Source organism: Choloepus didactylus, chromosome 8 (genome assembly GCF_015220235.1).
Source record: "Choloepus didactylus isolate mChoDid1 chromosome 8, mChoDid1.pri, whole genome shotgun sequence".
In the NCBI taxonomy this organism is placed as follows: Eukaryota; Metazoa; Chordata; class Mammalia; order Pilosa; family Megalonychidae; genus Choloepus; species Choloepus didactylus.
In genome coordinates this window covers 70,004,324-70,024,371 of record NC_051314.1, presented here as the reverse complement: position 1 = coordinate 70,024,371, position 20,048 = coordinate 70,004,324, and the positions used below count along the sequence as shown (strand labels likewise).

General features: G+C 38.6%; 1 protein-coding gene and 1 pseudogene across 2 annotated transcripts in view; one reads left to right on the top strand and one right to left on the bottom strand.

Moving 5' to 3' along the window:
• Positions 1–20,048, bottom strand: part of TAFA2 (TAFA chemokine like family member 2) — a 490,256-nt gene that overhangs the window by 301,796 nt on the left and 168,412 nt on the right. The gene's annotated exons all lie outside the window — the stretch shown is intronic.
• LOC119543022 lies at positions 3,100–3,486 on the top strand (annotated as a pseudogene).

The following is a 20,048-nucleotide window of genomic DNA, read 5'->3' as shown; positions in this document are numbered from 1 at the left end:
TGGATTAAACTCCCCAGTTAAAAGATATAGAGTCGCAGAATGGATCAAAAAAAATGAACCATCAATATGTTGCATACAAGAGACTCATCTTAGACACAGGGACACAAAGAAATTGAAAGTGAAAGGATGGAAAAAATACTTCATGCAAGCTACAGCCAAAAGAAAGCACGAGTAGCAATATTAATCTCAGATAAAATAGACTTTAAATGCAAGGATGTTAGGAGAGACAAAGAGGGCCACTACATACTAATAAAAGGGGCAATTCAACAAGAGGAAATAACAATCATAAATGTTTATGCACCCAATCAAGGTGCCACAAAATACATGAGAGAAACACTGGCAAAACTAAAGGAAGCAATGGATGTTCCCACAATAATTGTGGGAGACTTCAATACATCACTCTCTCCTATAGATAGATCAACCAGACAGAAGACCAATAAGGAAATTGAAAACCTAAACAATCTGATAAATGAATTACATTTAACAGACATATATAGAACATCACATCCCAAATCACCAGGATACACATTCTTCTCTAGTGATCACAGAACTTTCTCCGGAATAGACCATATGCTGGGACATAAAACAAGCCTCAATAAATTTAAAAAAAAAAATTGAAGTTATTGAAAGCACATTCTCTGACCACAGTGGAATACAATTAGAAGTCAATAACCATCAGAGACTTAGAAAATTCACAAACACCTGGAGGTTAAACAACACACTACTAAAATAAATGGTTTATAATGTAGAATGTAGAGGAACTAACAATAGAGAGCAATTAATGAAGGGGGAATGATAACCAAATAAGAACAGATAAGCTATCGTGGGTAAATTTAACGTTCTGGGAATGCCCAGGTATGACTGTGGTTTGTTAATTTCTGATGGATATGGTAGGAACAAGTTCACAGAAATGTTGCTATATTAGGTTATTTTCTTGGGGTAGAGTAGGAACATGATGGAAGTAAAGTAGTTATGTTAGGTTAGTTGTCTTTTTCTTACTCCCTTGTTATGGTTTGTTTGAAATTTTTTTATTGTATATCTTTTAAAAAAAATTTTTTATATAGTTAATTTAAAAAAAAGAGTTAATTAAGAGTTAATGACAATCAATGCAATATAGGATACTGGAGTGGATCTAAGAACGGAAGAGAAAAGCTCAAAAGGGGCATAAGGAAAAATTGGAATATAGAATTTAAGCTTTATATCCATATTAATTTTCTTGAATTAATTGCAGTTAAGTCAATGATGTAAGTGAATATCCTTGTTCATAGGAAATGTACATGGAAGTGTTATGAGTTCAAGGAGTATGATATATGCAACCTGCTCTCAAATGTTCAGAAGATGATAAATGGGTAGATAGATAATTGATAGAAAGATAACAGATATAGTTGAAAGAAAGGGGGGGAGGGAGAGAGGACGGAAGGAGGGAAGGAAGGAAGGTAGGATGGAAGGAAGGGAGGGAGGAAGGAAGGAGAAAGAAAGATACTGCAAAGGTAGCGAAATGTAAAATTGGTAGATACGGATATCTGGGGGGGGGTTGTTGGAGTTCTCTGTATGGGGTTTGTATTGTATTTGCAACTGTCGTATATGTATGAAATTATTTCAAAATAAAAATTAAAAAAAGAAATAAAGAAAGATTGAGAAATGGGATGAAAATGTAAAAAAAAAAAAGTATGCTTTATGAAGTTTTGTCATGTCTTCTATTAGGAAACATCAACCTAATGCTAAGGTGCCAGATATTAACCTGAGGCTATTTTATAAATGTTCCTGTTTAAAATCTTTGAGAAATACTATACGTGGGAGACTCTAAATGACATTTTTCCTTTCTTCCTTTTCCCTTTCCAAAATCAATCAAATTATAATGGCTACTCAGAACAGTATGAAGAAGTCTTATCACTCACAACACATGTATAACAAGCAGCAAGGAGGCTTCCCAAACCAGCCTTGCATGCAGAGAGTCAACAAAAGATGGAAAAGAATACAAACTGCCTGCAGTAAGTAAGAGCAGAGCACGGGATCTGAGAAGCTAACAGAGGGTTTAATAAGAACTGTGATCCAAAGAAAATCTGAGAGAAAACAAGATGAATGGTTGAACTTGTGAAAGAAGAAAACTAGATAGCAAAATAAGGGGCCCCAGATAGACAGGAATACAAAGGTCAAAGTAGCCCATGGCCATAATGATGGATTCAGGAAACAACAATTCCTCTTTAAAAACTAAAACTGGATTCAAAAGATTAAAGTATGTGTCTGATACCATTTGACCCCAAAATTCAACCTACTCCCATGTTTGCTGTATATCAGAGCTAGAAAAATGAGTCAAGATAAGACAGTTCCTGAGCTGATTTATTGCTATCCAATTAAGAAGCTCTTGGCTCACTGATCAGAAACAAAGATTAAAGGAAAAAGAGATACCATAAAGGCTAAAACTTCTGCAGTCTTCTATCTCAACTGACTACACAAAAAGATATGCAGAATCTAATTTAATATGGGTTATAAATCACTGCAAATGTTAAAAAAAAAAAAGCAGATATTAACATTTACACGTTTCTCCTAGCTTTTGGTATATTGTTATCTAACCGATAAAAAATACTTTTAAATGAAGCTGAAAATGTAAAAAGATGCTCATGTAAATAAAAATTATTATACAAGTTAAGAATATAGTACCAATTTGAGTAAATACTGTCACCATAATTGTACTTTGGCCCATTTCATTCTAATTGCCTGTATCTTAATAAATCAGCAAAGATATTGGTGAGGATCAATGCATGAATAACTAATACCATGTGGTTATGGAATTTGCTTATTCTAATGGTTCATTCAACATATTACTGCCCTATTCTTTAGGGGATGTCAAGACATCAAAATATTATTTGCAGAAAGCGGGCCGGGGCAGGCTGTCAGGAGCCTCCGCCCCCTAAGCGGTCTCTGGGCCGGGGCCCGGTGGTACATAGAGAGCAGGCTGCGTCTCCAGAAGGGCACGCTAAGAAACAGGACGCGAGGCGCTGTGGCAGGGGAAGGTGACGAGCTGCCCTTCGTTGTCGGCCAGGGACAAGGACACCGCAATTCTCCCAACCAGCTACCCGCGATCACCCTGCGGCAGCGATGTTGGCCGCCGGCGTCCGAGGCCTGCGGACCAACTAACTACCACCGGTTCCTCGATAAAGTGGAGCTGATACTGCCTGAGAAATTGAGGCTTCTGTACAACCACCTGGCAGGTCCCAAAACAGTTTTTTGGGGGGCTCCAATTATGAAATGGGATTGGTGTGTGCTGGATTGGCTGACATGGCCAGACCTGTAGAAAAACTCAGCACAGCTCAATCTGCTGTTTTGATGGTTACAGGGTTTATTTGGTCAAGATACTCACTTGTTATTATTCCAAAAAAGTGGAGTCTGTTTGCTGTTAATTTTTTTGTGGAGGCAGCAGGAGCCTCTCAGCTCTTTCATATTTGGAGATATAACCAAGAGCTAAAAGCTAAAGCAAACAAATAAAGAGTTCCTGGTCACCTGAACAAACTAGATATGGACATAACCACTGGGACCTAGTTTGATTTTTTTATTTGGTTACCGAAAAGGTGATATTAACTTTCAGAAGGCAAAAAAATTCTAACTGTAACTGGTAGCTAGTGCTTGATTCAATGGAAAAATAAAGCAAACTTTTAATAACAGTTTCTTAACATGATTTAAGGAACTTATCTATGGATATCAGTAGCATTCTTTCTACCATTCACCTATAACAAATAACAGAATCATACTTGCTCATACACACGTATATATATATATACACATATCCATATATGTATATATGTATATATACATATACACATATCTCATATATATATATGAGAGCACACACATTCAAGAGTTGAAAGAAAGCTGAAAGGTTGAATAATCTGTTGTACAGCAAAAGACAATCAAGTAGCTATAAGTGAAAGGTAACAAAAGCTGAGGAGAGTAAGAAACGGGTAGTGGAATGACTAGCAAAATGACCTCAAATTCTTTTAAGACATTTTAACTTGAAATTAAGCATTTGGAAATAAAGAATTTTTTTTTACTTTTTTTTTTTTGCATATTGTATGAAGTTATTTTATAACTACAGAGTGACAAAAGATTTCTAAAATTTTGAACTACACTTAGCAACTGACAATGTAGCAGAGAGGGCTCCAGAGTGAGATAGCTCTGGATTTGAATCTGTAATTTTTAAGCTTGTGACTTTGAGCAACTTAAGAAAGTGCCAAGCAGAGTGCCTGGGACATAGGCTTTCAATAGATGTTAGTGACCTTCTTCCGCCTAGAGAGGAGAGAGTGGACATAGATTCCTCCACACTGGAAATAATCAGCAATCTCTCTGATATAGGCTCCAATTCAGTGTAGTGTGCTAAAAGTGCTAGTAAAGCCAGTCATGGTTAAAACAATAATCAAAAGAATCAGCAACGCAGGTTATTTCCAAACTTGGAAAAGCAAATGACAAAAGAACTTTTTGAAAGACATGTTGTAGCTGACGAAAATTTGGCAATTAGCAGTTCAAAAACTTGTATTTTGTCTTTCATCCCTTCATTTTTGTCCATCTTTGAGGAGGAGAGATATGAGAATTTGACAAAGACAAAGTGAGGGCATCCTGAAGAGTCACATTATTATTGCTTTCTTTTCCTAAACTACTTTGTTAAATTAGCTTCTTTGGCATGTGTCTGTGTTTTCTGGGTTAAGCATTCAAGAAAAACATATTTCAAAGTATGATATAGATACAAAAAAAAAGTTTATTAAAATATATATGCCAAAAAATATATATTATTTGCAAAAATCCCAAGAATTTTAAATTATACTTTTATTTTTTGTTCCTGAGGCTAGCACATATTTAAAAAATGCATGTAGGAAACTAAGATCATCCTATAATTAGAAAAGTACAATAACAATAAAAATTAGGTCAGGAACTGAAGTGTGCTGTTTTGACTGTATTATGTCCCTCAGAAAAAGCCATATTCTTTGAAGCAATCTTGTGGGGCAGACATATTAGCAGGGATTAAGTTGGAATGTTTGGATAAGGTTCTTTGCATGGAAATGTGCCCCACCCAACTGTAGGTGGTAACTCTGATGAGATATTTCCATGGAGGCATGGCCCCACCGATTCAGGGTGGGCCTTGATCAGTGGAGCCATATAAATGAGCTGACAAACAGAAGGAACACAGTGCAGCTGTGAGGGACATTTTGAAGAGGAGCTACAGCCAAGAGGGACACTTTGAAGAATGCACAGGAGCTGAGAGAGGAGCTGCAGATGAGAGACAGTTTGAAGACGGCCGTTGAAAGCAGACTTTTGCTCTGAAGAAGCTAAGACAGGACAAACACCCCAAGAGCAAATGCGAGTGACATTTTGGAGAAAAGCTGCAGCCTAGAGAGGAACGTCCTGGGAGAAAGCCATTTTGAAACCAGAACTCTGGAGCAGACTCCAGCCACATGACTTCCCAGCTAACAGAGTTTTTCCGGATGCCATTGGCCATCCTCCAGTGAATGTACCCTATTGTTGATGACTTACCTTGGACACTTTATGGCCTTCAGACTAACTTTGTAACCAAATAAACCCCTTTTATAAAAGCCAATCCATCTCTGGTGTTTTGCATCCCAGCAGCATTAGCAAACTAGAACATGAAGCATCAACAAATGTATTGATTTAGTAACAGGCAATGAACATTCTCTCATCAAGAGATTTTGCTCAACCAAGATGACTGTTCATCATCTCGGTGGCAGCAAGATCTAGACAGAAGGAAAGGAGGAAGGAAGACAAGGAGGAAGATGGTGGGGAAGTCGCAGACACACAGTAAGTGCAGCCATCTGCCAGTCTTCACCTACCTGACCCCACTCCCAGCTCCTCTTCTATTGTGCTGTTTTCATTCCACAACCTGGAGAGATGTCAGGTCTACTAAAAAGGCCTGACCAGACCCTGAACCCAGAAACTGGGAACCAGCAGTACCAGATGCTAATCAAGGCAGGAATTCTCAGTGGAGGGCATCCTCACTCCAGGATGGATAAATACCCCACTCAAATAACATTGATTAGTTTCTCTTCTCCAAGTCAAAGTGGGGTATGTGCAGAATTGAATCTTAGAACATAGCCTAACATGGACATGATTATTGGGATGGTCCCTAGATTGTAAGCTCTTACAGCAGTCAACTCTATTCCTGAATTGTAATGGCTATCTCTAAACTCTGAGATGCTGATCCCTTAGTGTATAACCTGATTAGTCTCTGGAACAATGCGTATCTCTGAGACACCTGAAACTCAGAGCTAGAGCTCGGCAGATATGAATGTCAGTATTAGTGCATACAGCAACTGTCAAAAAAAAAAGCTGAGAAAGAGCCCAGACTTCAATTAGTGATATGAATGAAGCAGATCTGGTTAAGACTAGGGCAAACTGGGCCAAAGGGTAAAGGTCAAAACTGACTGTGTTTTAAAACTTCAACTTCCATGTGAGATGGAGGGAAGAGATGTCTATTTGGTGCAGGATCTATATTTTCTAAACAGTATAACTCTACAGTCGGTTTGTTCAAATACCACAATTACATGGAACTTTAAATAGGAAGTGAGATACGGTAGGTTAGTATAGGTTAGAGTGAAATAGCAACACATCCCAAAGTAATTTGGGCAGAGAATAAAAAATATATTTACACCCCCCCCCCCCAGGGAGCTGGGGGAAGGTGCAGAAGTGTTGGACTTCCGCACCTGGACTGGTGGTGATGTTGTCACAAACATTGGGACTGGCTGTTTGATGTGCCAAGCCCTCGATCATGGGACTTGCCCTTGTGGGGCTTGTTACTGCAAAGGGGAGGCTAAACTTGCATATAATTGTGCCTAAGAGTCTCCCACTCAGTACCTCTTTGTTGCTGAGATGTGGCCCTCTCTCTCTCTCTCTAACTAAGCCACCTTGGCAGGTGATCTCACTGCCCTCCCCCTTATGTGGCACCCGACTCCCAGGGGTGTAAATCTCCCTGGCAACATAGACTATGACTCCCAGGGATGAATCTGGACCTGGCATTATGGGATTGAGAATATCTTCTTGACCAAAAGGGGGATGCAAAATGAGACAAAATACTTTCAGTGGCTGAGAAATTTCAAATGGAGTCAAGAGGTCACTCTGGTGGACATTCTTATGCGCTATATAGATAACTCCTCTTAGGTTTTAATGTATTGGAATAGCTAGAAGTAAACACCTGAAACTACCAAACTCCAACCCAGTAGTCTGGACTCCTGAAGACGATTGTATAATAATGTAGATTACACGGGGTGACAGTGTGATTGTGAAAACCTTGTGGATCACACTCCCTTTATCTAGTGTATGGATGGATGAGTAGAAAAATGGGGACAAAAACTAAATGACAAATAGGGTGGGATGGGGGGGATGGTTTGGGTGTTCTTTTTTTACTTTTATTTTTTATTCTTATTCTGATTCTTTCTGATGTAAGGAAAATGTTCAGAAATAGATTGTGGTGATGAATGCATAACTATATGATCGTACTGTGAACAGCTGATTGTATACCATGGCCAATTGTATGGTATATGAATATATTTCAATAAAACTGAATTTAAAAAAAAGAAAAGAAAAGAAAGACAATGATTAAATAAATCTGGAATTGTAAGCGGCCCCGAATAAACAAAAAAAAAAAAGTAGGGTGTCTGGAGCTGCCATCTACTAACCCCAATCCCAGCAGTTTTGGCCATGCCAGGAAATAGGCCACGATGGAACTTCTTCCCCTGTTCTTTTGGACCCTTTGTGCTGTGTAAGTAACAAGGCAGTCATTTGCTGAAAGTTTCTATTATGCACAAGCCTGTGTTCTCATGATGCACCATATAGCAACTCTCTCCACAGAAGAGAAGGAGGGAACAAGAGGGGAGAGAAGAAAGAAGAAAAGAAAAGGAAGACTAGCTGGTGTGAGAAGGCCTAGATATTAGACTCTCCACTGATAAGCTATCTATTTGGCAAGTCACAACCTTTCTAAACCTCAATTTTCTCTTAATATGTAAGCTCAATTAATGTTCCAGAATCATTGTGACCATTAAATTAAATGGTATATGTGCCTATTTAAATAAATTATAAAAGCATATATAATATAAATTTATTACTACTACCAATATTCAACTCAATAAGGAAACAACCTAAGAAATAATGAAGAATAAATCTGATTAGGTGCTGGGTTTATTTGATCATGGAATACTGTTAAGTTTCATTAATTCAATTTCCAATGTAGATTTTCAAACTTATTTATTCAAAGTGTTAGCTGGCATTTTTAATATATGCCTGTTAAACAGCAAAACTTAATTTAACCAGATAATTAATAAATTATTTTCTTTCCTGAGGTAAGCATAGCCACAAATATAAGGGACTTGACATTTTACTACTTAAGCAAGATCAAAAAAAAAAAAAAATCACCTACTCATCGTCTGCTCCTACCTTAGTCTACTGGTCTTCAAGAATAATAAAGTTCTCAATTACCTAGAATACCAGAATGTGTCTAAGTAGAGGTTAAAATTGAGTATGTGTAACTGCTTTCCCATTCCATAAATTCCTGAACAGAACCTCTTTACAATTCCTGGGTGTGGTGGTCTTCAACATATCACAGGAAAAAAAACTATAACCACGTGTTATGACAAAGTGATGTCTGAAGGAACTCTTTTCAAATAATTATTTTTCCAACTATTACCTTAAGATAATAAAAGATTACTTCTAATTAAGGAAATTACCTCCCAAGTACCTGAGTTGAACAGTTTGGGTAAGAACAAATATAAGATATTAACAATATCCATGAGATATTGGAAATTAAAATCCTCACTTAGCAGTTCACTTTTTCTTGGTTACAATTCCCAAATTTCTGAATCATCACTTGTCATCAGTTACCCCTTTGTTTATAGCTCGACTTTAGATCCTAATGTTCTCTATCAAATTCATTATCACTTTTGTCCCCACTAGTTTCATTTAATGTTAAAGATAAGCCTTATTATGCATAAACTCAATATGCATATTGCCCAAATAATAGAATTAATAAAATGAAGAAGTGTTTTTGCAGAACCCAAGGCCTAGTCTTGTTACCATAATAGAGTATTTCATAGCAGCCGATGACACCCACTAGCAACATAACCCATTTGGCATACAAAGGCAAAAGGAGAGGAATATAGCACCCAAAGATTTGATTTGATTTGGTAGACCCACATTATGAGACAGACTAGCCATGAAGTTGCTCATGTTACCAAGAAACTATCATTAGATAAAACAAATCATATTTACACAAAGTCCTCCCAACAAGAGGCTAGTATGAAAGAATACTCCAGTAAGTCTCATGAGACAGAGTACAACCTGCAGTGACTAGGTCCACATAGCTACAGTAATGGGCTTTCCAGGGAGGTGGGTGGGGATTTACTGAGTGAGCCATACATCCTGCTTCTGTACTGCCACCAGGAACCCTCCTCTATCCTTCTCATCCCCCATGGCACTTCTCCAAATAAAGATTGAATAAAGAAAGAAAGAGAATTAACTTGAAGATGCACCAAATTATTACCCTACCAGGGCAACCAGAAGTTGCCTAAAATTATTAGATTTTCATTTTAGATGGCGCACTCTGGCAGCTCTGTGGATTGGAGAAACCTGAAGTCACAAAGAGATATTAGAAGACCTGCAATCACCCAGCCAGAACAACTAGCACCTGAACTCAATCAATGTTAGTAGGAATGGAGAGGAAGCTGCTTACTCCATGAACTTGGATGAGGTCACATAGGGAGCAAGAAGATAGTGAGGAGAGCAGAGCGTCGTTAACCAAGCGGTTTCAGTTAAATGATGGGTACAGAAGCCAAACTACATCAGGTGCAGGAAGAAGTGGGAGAATATAAAGAAGAAACTAATACAAATCCTTTTTCCATGAAGATGTGCCATTAAGGAATATTTTAAATCATTTTAAATGCCAAAAACAATCTTAGAAAAAAGTCAATATATATAGAAAACATAGAAAAATGTGAGAGCCAGGATTGCCATGTGAAATGTGTATATACTATTAAGTTTATTGAGTGGCATATTAGCTACATAAAGAAAGAGTAAGTAGGAATCTTACCAAGAGCTTACAGTATGAAGTTGAACCCTCTGTACCTAGTACACAAACAAGATTGACACAGTGCTGCAAGGAGACAAGGTCATCAGTTGCCTGCGAAAGTGGCTTCAAAAAACTCCCAAGCTGCCACATGAATATCCAAAATAAATAATTTAGTTATACGTGAATTATCCTCAGAAAATGTGGACATTCAAAAGTGCAAAACTAAACTAATATTGGCTAGAACAATCTACGGGGAGGCTCATTTGGCTGTACAGTTAGAATTCTCAAGGCTGTCTATTCCTTGTTACCTTCAAGACAGCCTATTCTTTTGGAAAGAAAATCACGAAATGCCTTTGCTGTTACCACTATGGAAGACAAGAGAAATACCTGAGATCAGGTCATCTGGCCTTCTGGAGACAGATTTTGAATATTTTCATTTCAATCTCACTAAGATGTCACAAACATGAAAAGAATAAAAACATTATTACAAGCTTTTCATAATTCCACATTCACCCGCATATATAAAATAAATGGTTACATATATATTAGTTTAAAAATATGAAACACATTCACCTAGTTCCTAGTAACTTGGCAATGACTCCCTACAACCAAAAGCTGAAGTATGCTGGTATGCTAGAGCCGGCTTGTGCTGGTTCCCAAAAGCCAATTTTGTTCATTTCTTCCCAATTCTTTGTTCAGTGATGCCAAGTAAGTACCCTGAAATCAGCCATGCTGGGAGTGTTTATAACACAGATACCAAAAAACACTAGAAACCAGGGATTGCGTCCCCTCCTGGAAAGCTGTCGTTAAATCTTAACCAGCATACCACAACTTCAAACACCCTGTTCTACAGTAATATAAAAAGCAGGCTTGGATCCCTTCCTATATCTCAGTATAGAATAGTTCTCCAAGATTTCCAAAATGCCATTTTCAAGTCTGAATGTTCACTCCCTCCAAGGGAATACACCTGAACAGCATCCTTAGTGTTGTTAAATTATGCCAGAGGAAAAAAAAATACTTTTTGCTAAATCAGCTTTTGGTGTTGCTCTAATATTTCAGTTCCATGCTTCCTGACAGCTAGGAGTCTAATTACCACCCTCCCATTCATCCATTCAGCACTCTTCAGACCTTCAACCCAGCAAGGAACACAGATTAATCCTAATTCCTCCTCCTCTCGCCTGCTTCATTCAAAGGGACTTCATCGAGATCCAGAAACCAATGCCCCTTTTCTTCACTAAAGAATGCCAATCTTACTACTACTAATAACCTTGCTTAGCAAGTATATACTCCCTGCTAGCCAGTGCTGACAACAGAAAAGTGAATCAAGCAGAGTCCCTCCCGTTGAAGGGTTACAAGTTCTAGTGTGGAAAACAGACATCTAAAAAACTGTTTCCCACTGTCTTTTAAGTAAACTTTTTCAGGTGGCAACAAGAATACTTTGGAATTCCATCAGAATTTCTACAATGTAGAATTTTTCATTATACTTATATGGATACTTCAGTTCAATGCAATTCATTTAGTTAATGCCCAGAGTGAGCCAGGCACTAACTCACTGTGAGGCATCCCTGTCATCTGCCCGTGAGGAGACAGAACAGTGGGATGCATATAGAAGCAATTAGAGAAGTTAAAATATAATTTAAGCACCATGAAAGATGCCATTCAGCAGCAAGATAAACTTTAATCCTTAGAACCATATGATAGGGGGCAAGATGGCACATTGGTGAGCTGTATGTTTTAGTTACTCCTCCAGGAAAGTAGGTAGAAAGCCAGGAACTGCATGGACTGGACACCACAGAGCAATTTGACTTTGGGCATGCTTCATACAACACTCATGAAAACGTCGAACTGCTAAGATCAGCAAAATCTGTAAGTTTTTGCAGCCAGGGGACCCGCGCCCCTCCCTGCCAGGCTCAGTCCCATGGGAGGAGGGGCAGTCACCGCTGGGAAGGAGAAGGGAGAACTGCAGTGGCAGCTCTTATCGGAAACTCATTCTACTGATCCAAACTCCAACCATACATAGACTGAGACCAGACACCAGAGAATCTGAGAGCAGCCACCCCAGCAGAGAGGAGACAGGCATAGCAAAAAAACAGCAAGAAAAACTCCAAAATAAAAGCGGAGGATTTTTGGAGTTCTGGTGAACATAGAAAGGGGAAGGGCAGAGCTCAGACCCTGAGGCTCATATGCAAATCCCGAAGAAAAACTGATCTCTCTGCCCCCTGGATCTTTCCTTAATGGCCCTAATTGCTTTGTCTCTTAGCATTTCAATAACCCATTAGATCTGTGAGGAGGGCTGTTTTTTTTTTTTTTGTATCTTTTTTTTTTTTTTCTGTTTCTAAAACAATTACTCTAAGAAGCCCAATACAGAAAGCCTTGAAGACTTGCAATTGGGGCAGGTCAAGACAAGAGCAGAACTAAGAGAGCTCTGAGACAAAAGGCAATAATCCAGTGGCTGAGAAAATTCACTAAACACCACAACTTCCCAAGAAAAGGGGGGTGTCCGCTCACAGCCATCATCCTGGTGGACAGGAAACACTCCTGCCTGTCACCAGCCCCATAGCCCAGAGCTGCTCCAGACAACCCAGTGTGATGGAAGTGCTTCAAATAACAAGCACACACATCAAAACTGGGCGTGGACATTAGCCTTCCCTGCACCCTCAGCTGATTGTCCCAGAGTTGGGAAGGTGGAGCAGTGTGAATTAACAAAGCCCCATTTAGCCATCATCAGACTGGGAGCCTCCCTACACAGCCCAGCAACCCAGAACTGCCCTGGGGGGAGGGCACTCACCTGTGACATAGCACAGTCTTCCCTCAACAGAGGACCAGGGGGTGCACGGCCTGGAAGAGGGACCCACTCGCAAAGTCTCAGGGGCCATACACCAATACCAAGGACTTTTGGGTCAGTGGCAGAGACAAATTGTGGCAGGACTGAACTGAAGAATTAGACTATTGCAGCAGCTTTAAAACTCCAGGAACACCAGGGAGATTTGATTGTTAGAGCCACCCCTCCCCCTCCTTGACTGCCCAGACACACGCCCCATATACAGGGCGGGCAACACCAACCACACACGCAAGCTTGGTACACCAATTGGACCCCACAAGACTCACACCCCAACTCACCACAAATGCAAAGCAGGGAGAACTGGCTTGTGGAGAACAGGTGGCTCGTGGATGCCACCTGCTGGTTAATTAGAGAAAGTGTTCTCCACGAAGCTGTAGATCTGATAAACTAGACATAAGGACTTCAATTGGTCTACAAATCCTAAAAGAACCCTATCAAGTTCAGCAAATGCCAAGAGGCCAAAAACAACAGAAAATTATAAAGCATATGAAAAAAACAGACAATATGGATAACCCAAGCCCAAGCACCCAAATCAAAAGACCAGAAGAGACACAGTACCTAGAACAACTAATCAAAGAACTAAAGATGAACAATGAGACCACAGTACAGGATACAAAGGATATCAAGAAGACCCTAGAAGAGCATAAAGAAGACATTGCAAGACTAAATAAAAAAAAAAATAGATGATCTTATGGAAATTAAAGAAACTGTTGACCAAATTAAAAAGATTCTGGACACTCATAGTACAAGACTAGAGCAAGTTGAACAATGAATTAGTGACCTGGAAGATGACAGAATGGAAAATGAAAGCACAAAAGAAAGAATGGGGAAAAAAATCAAAAAAATCAAAATGGACCTCAGGGATATGATACATAATATAAAATGTCTAAATATAAGACTCATTGGTGTTCCAGAAGGGGAAGAAAAGGCTAAAGGTCTAGGAAGAGTATTCAAAGAAATTGTGGGGGAAAACTTCCCAGATCTTCTAAACACCATAAATACACAAATCATAAATGCCCAGCGAACTCCAAATAGAATAAATCCAAATAAACCCACTCTGAGACATATTCTGATCACACTGTCAAACACAGAAAAGAAGGAGCAACTTCCGAAAGCAGCAAGAGAAAAGCAATTCACCACATTCAAAGGAAACAGCATAAGACTAAGTAGTGACTACTCAGCAGCCACCATGGAGGCAAGAAGGCAGAGGCACAATATATTTAAAGACACATTAAAAAAAATTATACACCATGACCAAGTGGGGTTCATTCCAGGCATGCAAGGATGCTTCAACATAAGAAAATCAATCAATGTATTACAACACATTAACAATTCGAAAGGGAAAAATCAAATGATCATCTCAATACATGCGGAAAAAGCATTTGACAAAATCCAACATCCCTTTTTGATAAAAACACTTCAAAAGGTAGGAGTTGAAGGAAATTTCCTCAATATGATAAAGAGCATATATGAAAAACCCACAGCCAGCATAGTACTCAATGGTGAGAGACTGAAAGCCTTCCCTCTAAGATCAGGAACGAGACAAGGATGCCCGCTATCACCACTGTTATTCAACATTGTGCTGGAAGTGCTAGCCAGGGCAATCTGGCAAGAAAAAGAAATAAAAGGCATCCAAATTGGAAAAGAAGAAGTAAAAGTGTCATTATTTGCAGATGATATGATCTTATATCTGGAAAACCCTGAGAAATCAATGATACGGCTACTAGAGCTAATAAACAAATTTAGCAAAGTAGCGGGATACAAGATTAATGCACATAAGTCAGTAATGTTTCTATATACTAGAAATGAACAAACTGAAGAGACACTCAAGAAAAAGATACCATTTTCAATAGCAACTAAAAAAATCAAGTACCTAGGAATCAACTTAACCAAAGATGTAAAAGACCTATACAAAGAAAACTACATAACTCTACTAAAAGAAATAGAAGGGGACCTTAAAAGATGGAAAAATATTCCATGTTCATGGATAGGAAGGCTAAATGTCATTAAGATGTCAATTCTACCCAAACTCATCTACAGATTCAATGCAATCCCAATCAAAATTCCAACAACCTACTTTGCAGACTTGGAAAAGCTAGTTATCAAATTTATTTAGAAAGGGAAGATGCCTCAAATTGCTAAAGACACTCTAAAAAAGAAAAACAAAGTGGGAGGGCTTACACTCCCTGACTTTGAAGCTTATTATAAAGCCACAGTTGTCAAAACAGCATGGTACTGGCACAAATCTAGACATACAGATCAATGGAATCGAATTGAGAATTTGGAGATAGACCCCCAGATCTATGGCCGACTGATCTTTGATAAGGCCCCCAAAGTCACTGAACTGGGTCAGAATGGTCTTTTCAACAAATGGGGCTGGGAGAGTTGGATATCCATCTCCAAAAGAATGAAAGAGGACCCCTACCTCATACACTACACAAAAATTAACTCAAAATGAACCAAAGATCTCAATAGAAAAGAAAGTACCATAAAACTCCTAGAAGATAATGTAGGAAAACATCTTCAAGACCTTGTATTAGGCGGACACTTCCTAGACTTTACACCCAAAGCACAAGCAACAAAAGAAAAAATAGATAAATGGGAACTCCTCAAGCTTTGAAGTTTCTGTACCTCAAAGGAATTTCTCAAAAAGGTAAAGAGACAGCCTACTCAATGGGAAAAAATTTTTGGAAACCATGTATCTGACAAAAGACTGATATCTTGGATATATAAAGAAATCCTACAACTCAATGACAATAGTACAGACAGCCCAATTATAAAATGGGCAAAAGATATGAAAAGACAGTTCTCTGAAGAGGAAATACAAATGGCCAAGAAACACATGAAAAAATGTTCAGCTTCAGTAGCTATTAGAGGGATGCAAATTAAGACCCCAATGAGATACCATCTCACACCAATTAGAATGGCTGCCATTAAACAAACAGGAAACTACAAATGTTGGAGGGGATGTGGAGAAATTGGAACTCTTATTCCTTGTTGGTGGGGCTGTATAATGGTTCAGCCACTCTGGAAGTCAGTCTGGCAGTTCCTTAGAAAACTAGATACAGAGTTACCGTTCGATCCAGCGATTGCACTTCTCATTATATACCCGGAAGATGAGAAAGCAGTGACACGAACAGATACCTGCACGCCAATGTTCATAGCAGCATTATTCACAATTGGCAAGAGATGGAAACAACCCAAATGTCCTTCAACAGATGAGTGGATAAATAAAATGTGGTATATACACACGATGGAATACTACACGGCAGTAAGAAGGAACGATCTCGTGAAACATATGACAACATGGATGAACCTTGAAGACATAATGCTGAGCAAAATAAGCCAGGCACAAAAAGAGAAATATTATATGCTACCACTAATGTGAACTTTGAAAAGTGTAAAACAAATGGCTTATAATGTAGAATGTAGGGGGACTAGCAATACAGAGCAATTAAGGAAGGGGGAACAATAATCCAAGAAGAGCAGATAAGCTATTGTGGGTAAATTTAACGTTCTGGGAATGCCCAGGAATGACTATGGTCTGTTAATTTCTGATGGGTATAGTAGGAACAAGTTCACAGAAATGTTGCTATATTAGGTTACTTTCTTGGGGTAGAGTAGGAGCATGTTGGGAGTAAAGTAGTTATCTTAGGTTAGTTGTCTTTTTCTTACTCCCCTGTTATGTCTCTTTGAAATGTTCTTTTATTGTATTTTTTTAATTTTTTTTTTATTTTTTTATTTTTCATACAGTTGATTTAAAAAAAAAAAAAAGTTAAAAAAAAACAAGGAAAAAAATATGTAGAGCCCCCTTGAGGAGCCTGTGGAGAATGCAGGGGTATTGGCCTACCCCACCTCGATGGTTGCTAACATGACCACAGACATAGGGGACTGGTGGTTTGATGGGTTGAGCCCTCTACCACAGGATTTACCCTTGGGAAGACTGTTGCTGCAAAGGAGAGGCTAGGCCTCCCTATAATTGTGCCGAAGAGCCTCCTCTCGAATACCTCTTTGTTGCTCAGATGTGGCCCTCTCTCTCTAGCTAAGCCAACTTGAAAGGTGAAATCACTGCCCTCCCACTACGTGGGATCAGACACCCAGGGGAGTGAATCTCCCTGGCAACGTGGAATATGACTCCTGGGGAGGAATATAGACCCGGCATTGTGGGATGGAGAACATCCTCTTGACCAAAAGGGGGATGTGAAAGGAAATGAAATAAGCTTCAGTGGCAGAGAGATTCCAAAAGGAGCCGAGAGGTCACTCTGTTGGGCACTCTTACGCACACTTTAGACAACCCTTTTTAGGTTCTAAAGAATTGGGGTAGCTGGTGGTAGATACCTGAAACTATCAAACTACAACCCAGAACCCATGAATCTCGAAGACAATTGTATAAAAATGTAGCTTATGAGGGGTGACAATGGGATTGGGAAAGCCATAAGGACCACGTTCCCCTTTGTCTAGTTTATGGATGGATTAGTAGAAAAATAGGGGAAGGAAACAAACAAACAAACAGACAATGGTACCCAGTGTTCTTTTTTACTTTAATTGCTCTTTTTCACTTTAATTATTATTCTTGTTATTTGTTTGTGTGTGCTAATGAAGGTGTCAGGGATTGATTTAGGTGATGAATGTACAACTATGTAATGGTACTGTGAACAATCGAATGTATGATTTGTTTTGTATGATTGCATGGTATGTGAATATATCTCCATAAAATTAAGATTTAAAAAAAAAAAGGACCATATGATATATGGCCTTAATAAATGTTTAAACGGATTAAATAAAGCAAAAAATACAAATAAGCTGTTATTCCTGAAAAATAATTATCTGCCCCCTTTAAAAACACTGAATCAATTATGTTAAGAACACAACAGTTCTCTTTCAACCACCAGATGCATTTTATAATGTGAACGGTTATTATATAACTAACATGAAAGTTATGTACATCACACAGTGGCATAGATAGCTAGCAAGTCAATGCAATATTACATTGGTATCTCTGCTGGTCTATATGTATTATGTCACCCAAAATGCCATGTTCTTTGATGCAGTCTTGTTGGGACAGATGTGTTAGTGTTGATTAGGTTGGAATCTTTTAACTGAGTGTTTCCGTGGAGATGTGACTCAATCAACTGTGGGTGAAACATTTCAATAAATTATTTCCATGGAGATATGGACCCCGCCCATTCAGGATGGGTCTTGATTTCATCACTGGAGTCCTATAAAAGAGCTCACAAACAGAAAGACTTCAGAGCAGCTGAGAGTGACATTTTGGAGAGCAGCTAGGATGGGCATTTTGAAGACGGCCACTGAAAGCAGACTTTTGCTGACACTTTGGGGATGCTAGCCCAGTGTTTGCTATGGAGAAGCTACAAGAGGACAAAATGCCCCAAGAGCAACATTTTGAAGAAAGCACAGGAGCTGAGAGAGGAGCTGGAACACAACCCAGGATCAGCAGATGCCAGCCACGTGTCTTCCCAGCTAACAGAGTTTTTATGGACTCCATTGGCCTCCCTTCGGTGAAGGTATACTCATGTTGATGCCTTAATTTGGACATTTTCATGGCCTTCAGACTGTAAATTGGTAGCCAAATAAACCCCCTTTATAAAAGCCAGTCCATTTCTGGTATTTTGCATAATGGCAGCATTAGTAAACCAGAACAGTATCTTTCAATTTACTATAGACTAAAATCTTCTCAAAATGAGAAAATTAATATCTAGTAACTTCCATTAACAAAGTAATATCAAATGCAGCAAGAAAAAGAGAAAGAAAATATGTAATGTTCCAGTTTTCATTGACATGCTCAAAATATCCAATTGATAAGAATTAAATCTCCACACACACAAGAACCTTCATCAAAATAAAAGTTCATTTCACTCAAAGAATGCATAGCAATTTGTCTTGAAACAGTGAATTATCGTAGTAAAAATACATTTTTTCCTAAGATAACTTTTGAACATATCTTTTCATGTTGTTAAATAATTTAACAATTATTCAGTGTGGCATTTTAAACAGATTTCACTCCAAACCACAAAACTCAAACCACATGTTATTATATCAATTTATGTACATACATACAATATCTTCAAGGGCCCTTGTAAATTAATTTTCGGATATAATTTAAACCAGGTGCCTTAGTCTCATAGAGCTGCCAAAACAGAAAACCACAAACTGAATTCTTAAAGCAACAGACATTTTTTGCCTCAGAGTACTCGAGACTAGAAGTCCAAAGTCAAGGTGTCAACAAGGCCATGCTCCATCTGAAATCTGTAGGCATCTGGCAGTGGCTCACCAGCAATTCATGGCATTCTTAGCCGGTGTCCTCTGCCTTCATCACAAGGCTGTCTTCTCTCTGTGTCTGCCTTTCCACCTGTGTCCAAATTTCCTTTCCTTATAAGGACAGCAGTCATCATAACTAATATCATCTTCAAAGATGCTATTTCCAAATAGGATCACATTCACTGGACCAGGTAGTCAGACTTGACCATATCCTTTGGGGGCACAATTCAATGCATAACTCCAGGAGTTAACAAATATCTTCTGTAAAGGGACTGATAGTAAATATTTTAGGCTCTGTGGTCCATACAGTCTCTGTCACAACTACTAAATGTGCTGTTGTATTGCAAAAGCAGCCATAGACAATAATTAAACTAATGAGCATTACGACGTTCCAATAAACTTTTATTTACTAAACAGGCAGCAGACCAGAACTGGCCATGGACCATGGTTTGCTGACCCCTAATTTCAGTGATAAAAATTGAGTTGAGTCAAACATCTTCATTGGTGCCTCTGATAATTATCAATATTTCCTTCTTGTTTCACCTTCATCTCATTCTGGGAAAATGGTCATACCATGAGTGCTCTAAGCAATTGGTGAATAGACATGCTCGTATATTAATATTTTATTTTCAACAGCTCTCTGCTCACTCACAACTAAGCACGTAATACATCCTCAGTATTAGCAATTGGCTCCATTGGTTTCATTAATGTAAGGAAAGCAAATCTGTCTAAATTCTACTTGTTCATGTTAGTTATATGATAACCATTCACATTATAAAATGCCTCTAGTGGTTGAAAGTGAACTGTTTTTCTAGAACTTCAGGGTCTGATCCAGGACATAAATGCAAATGTTGTAGGATTTAAGCA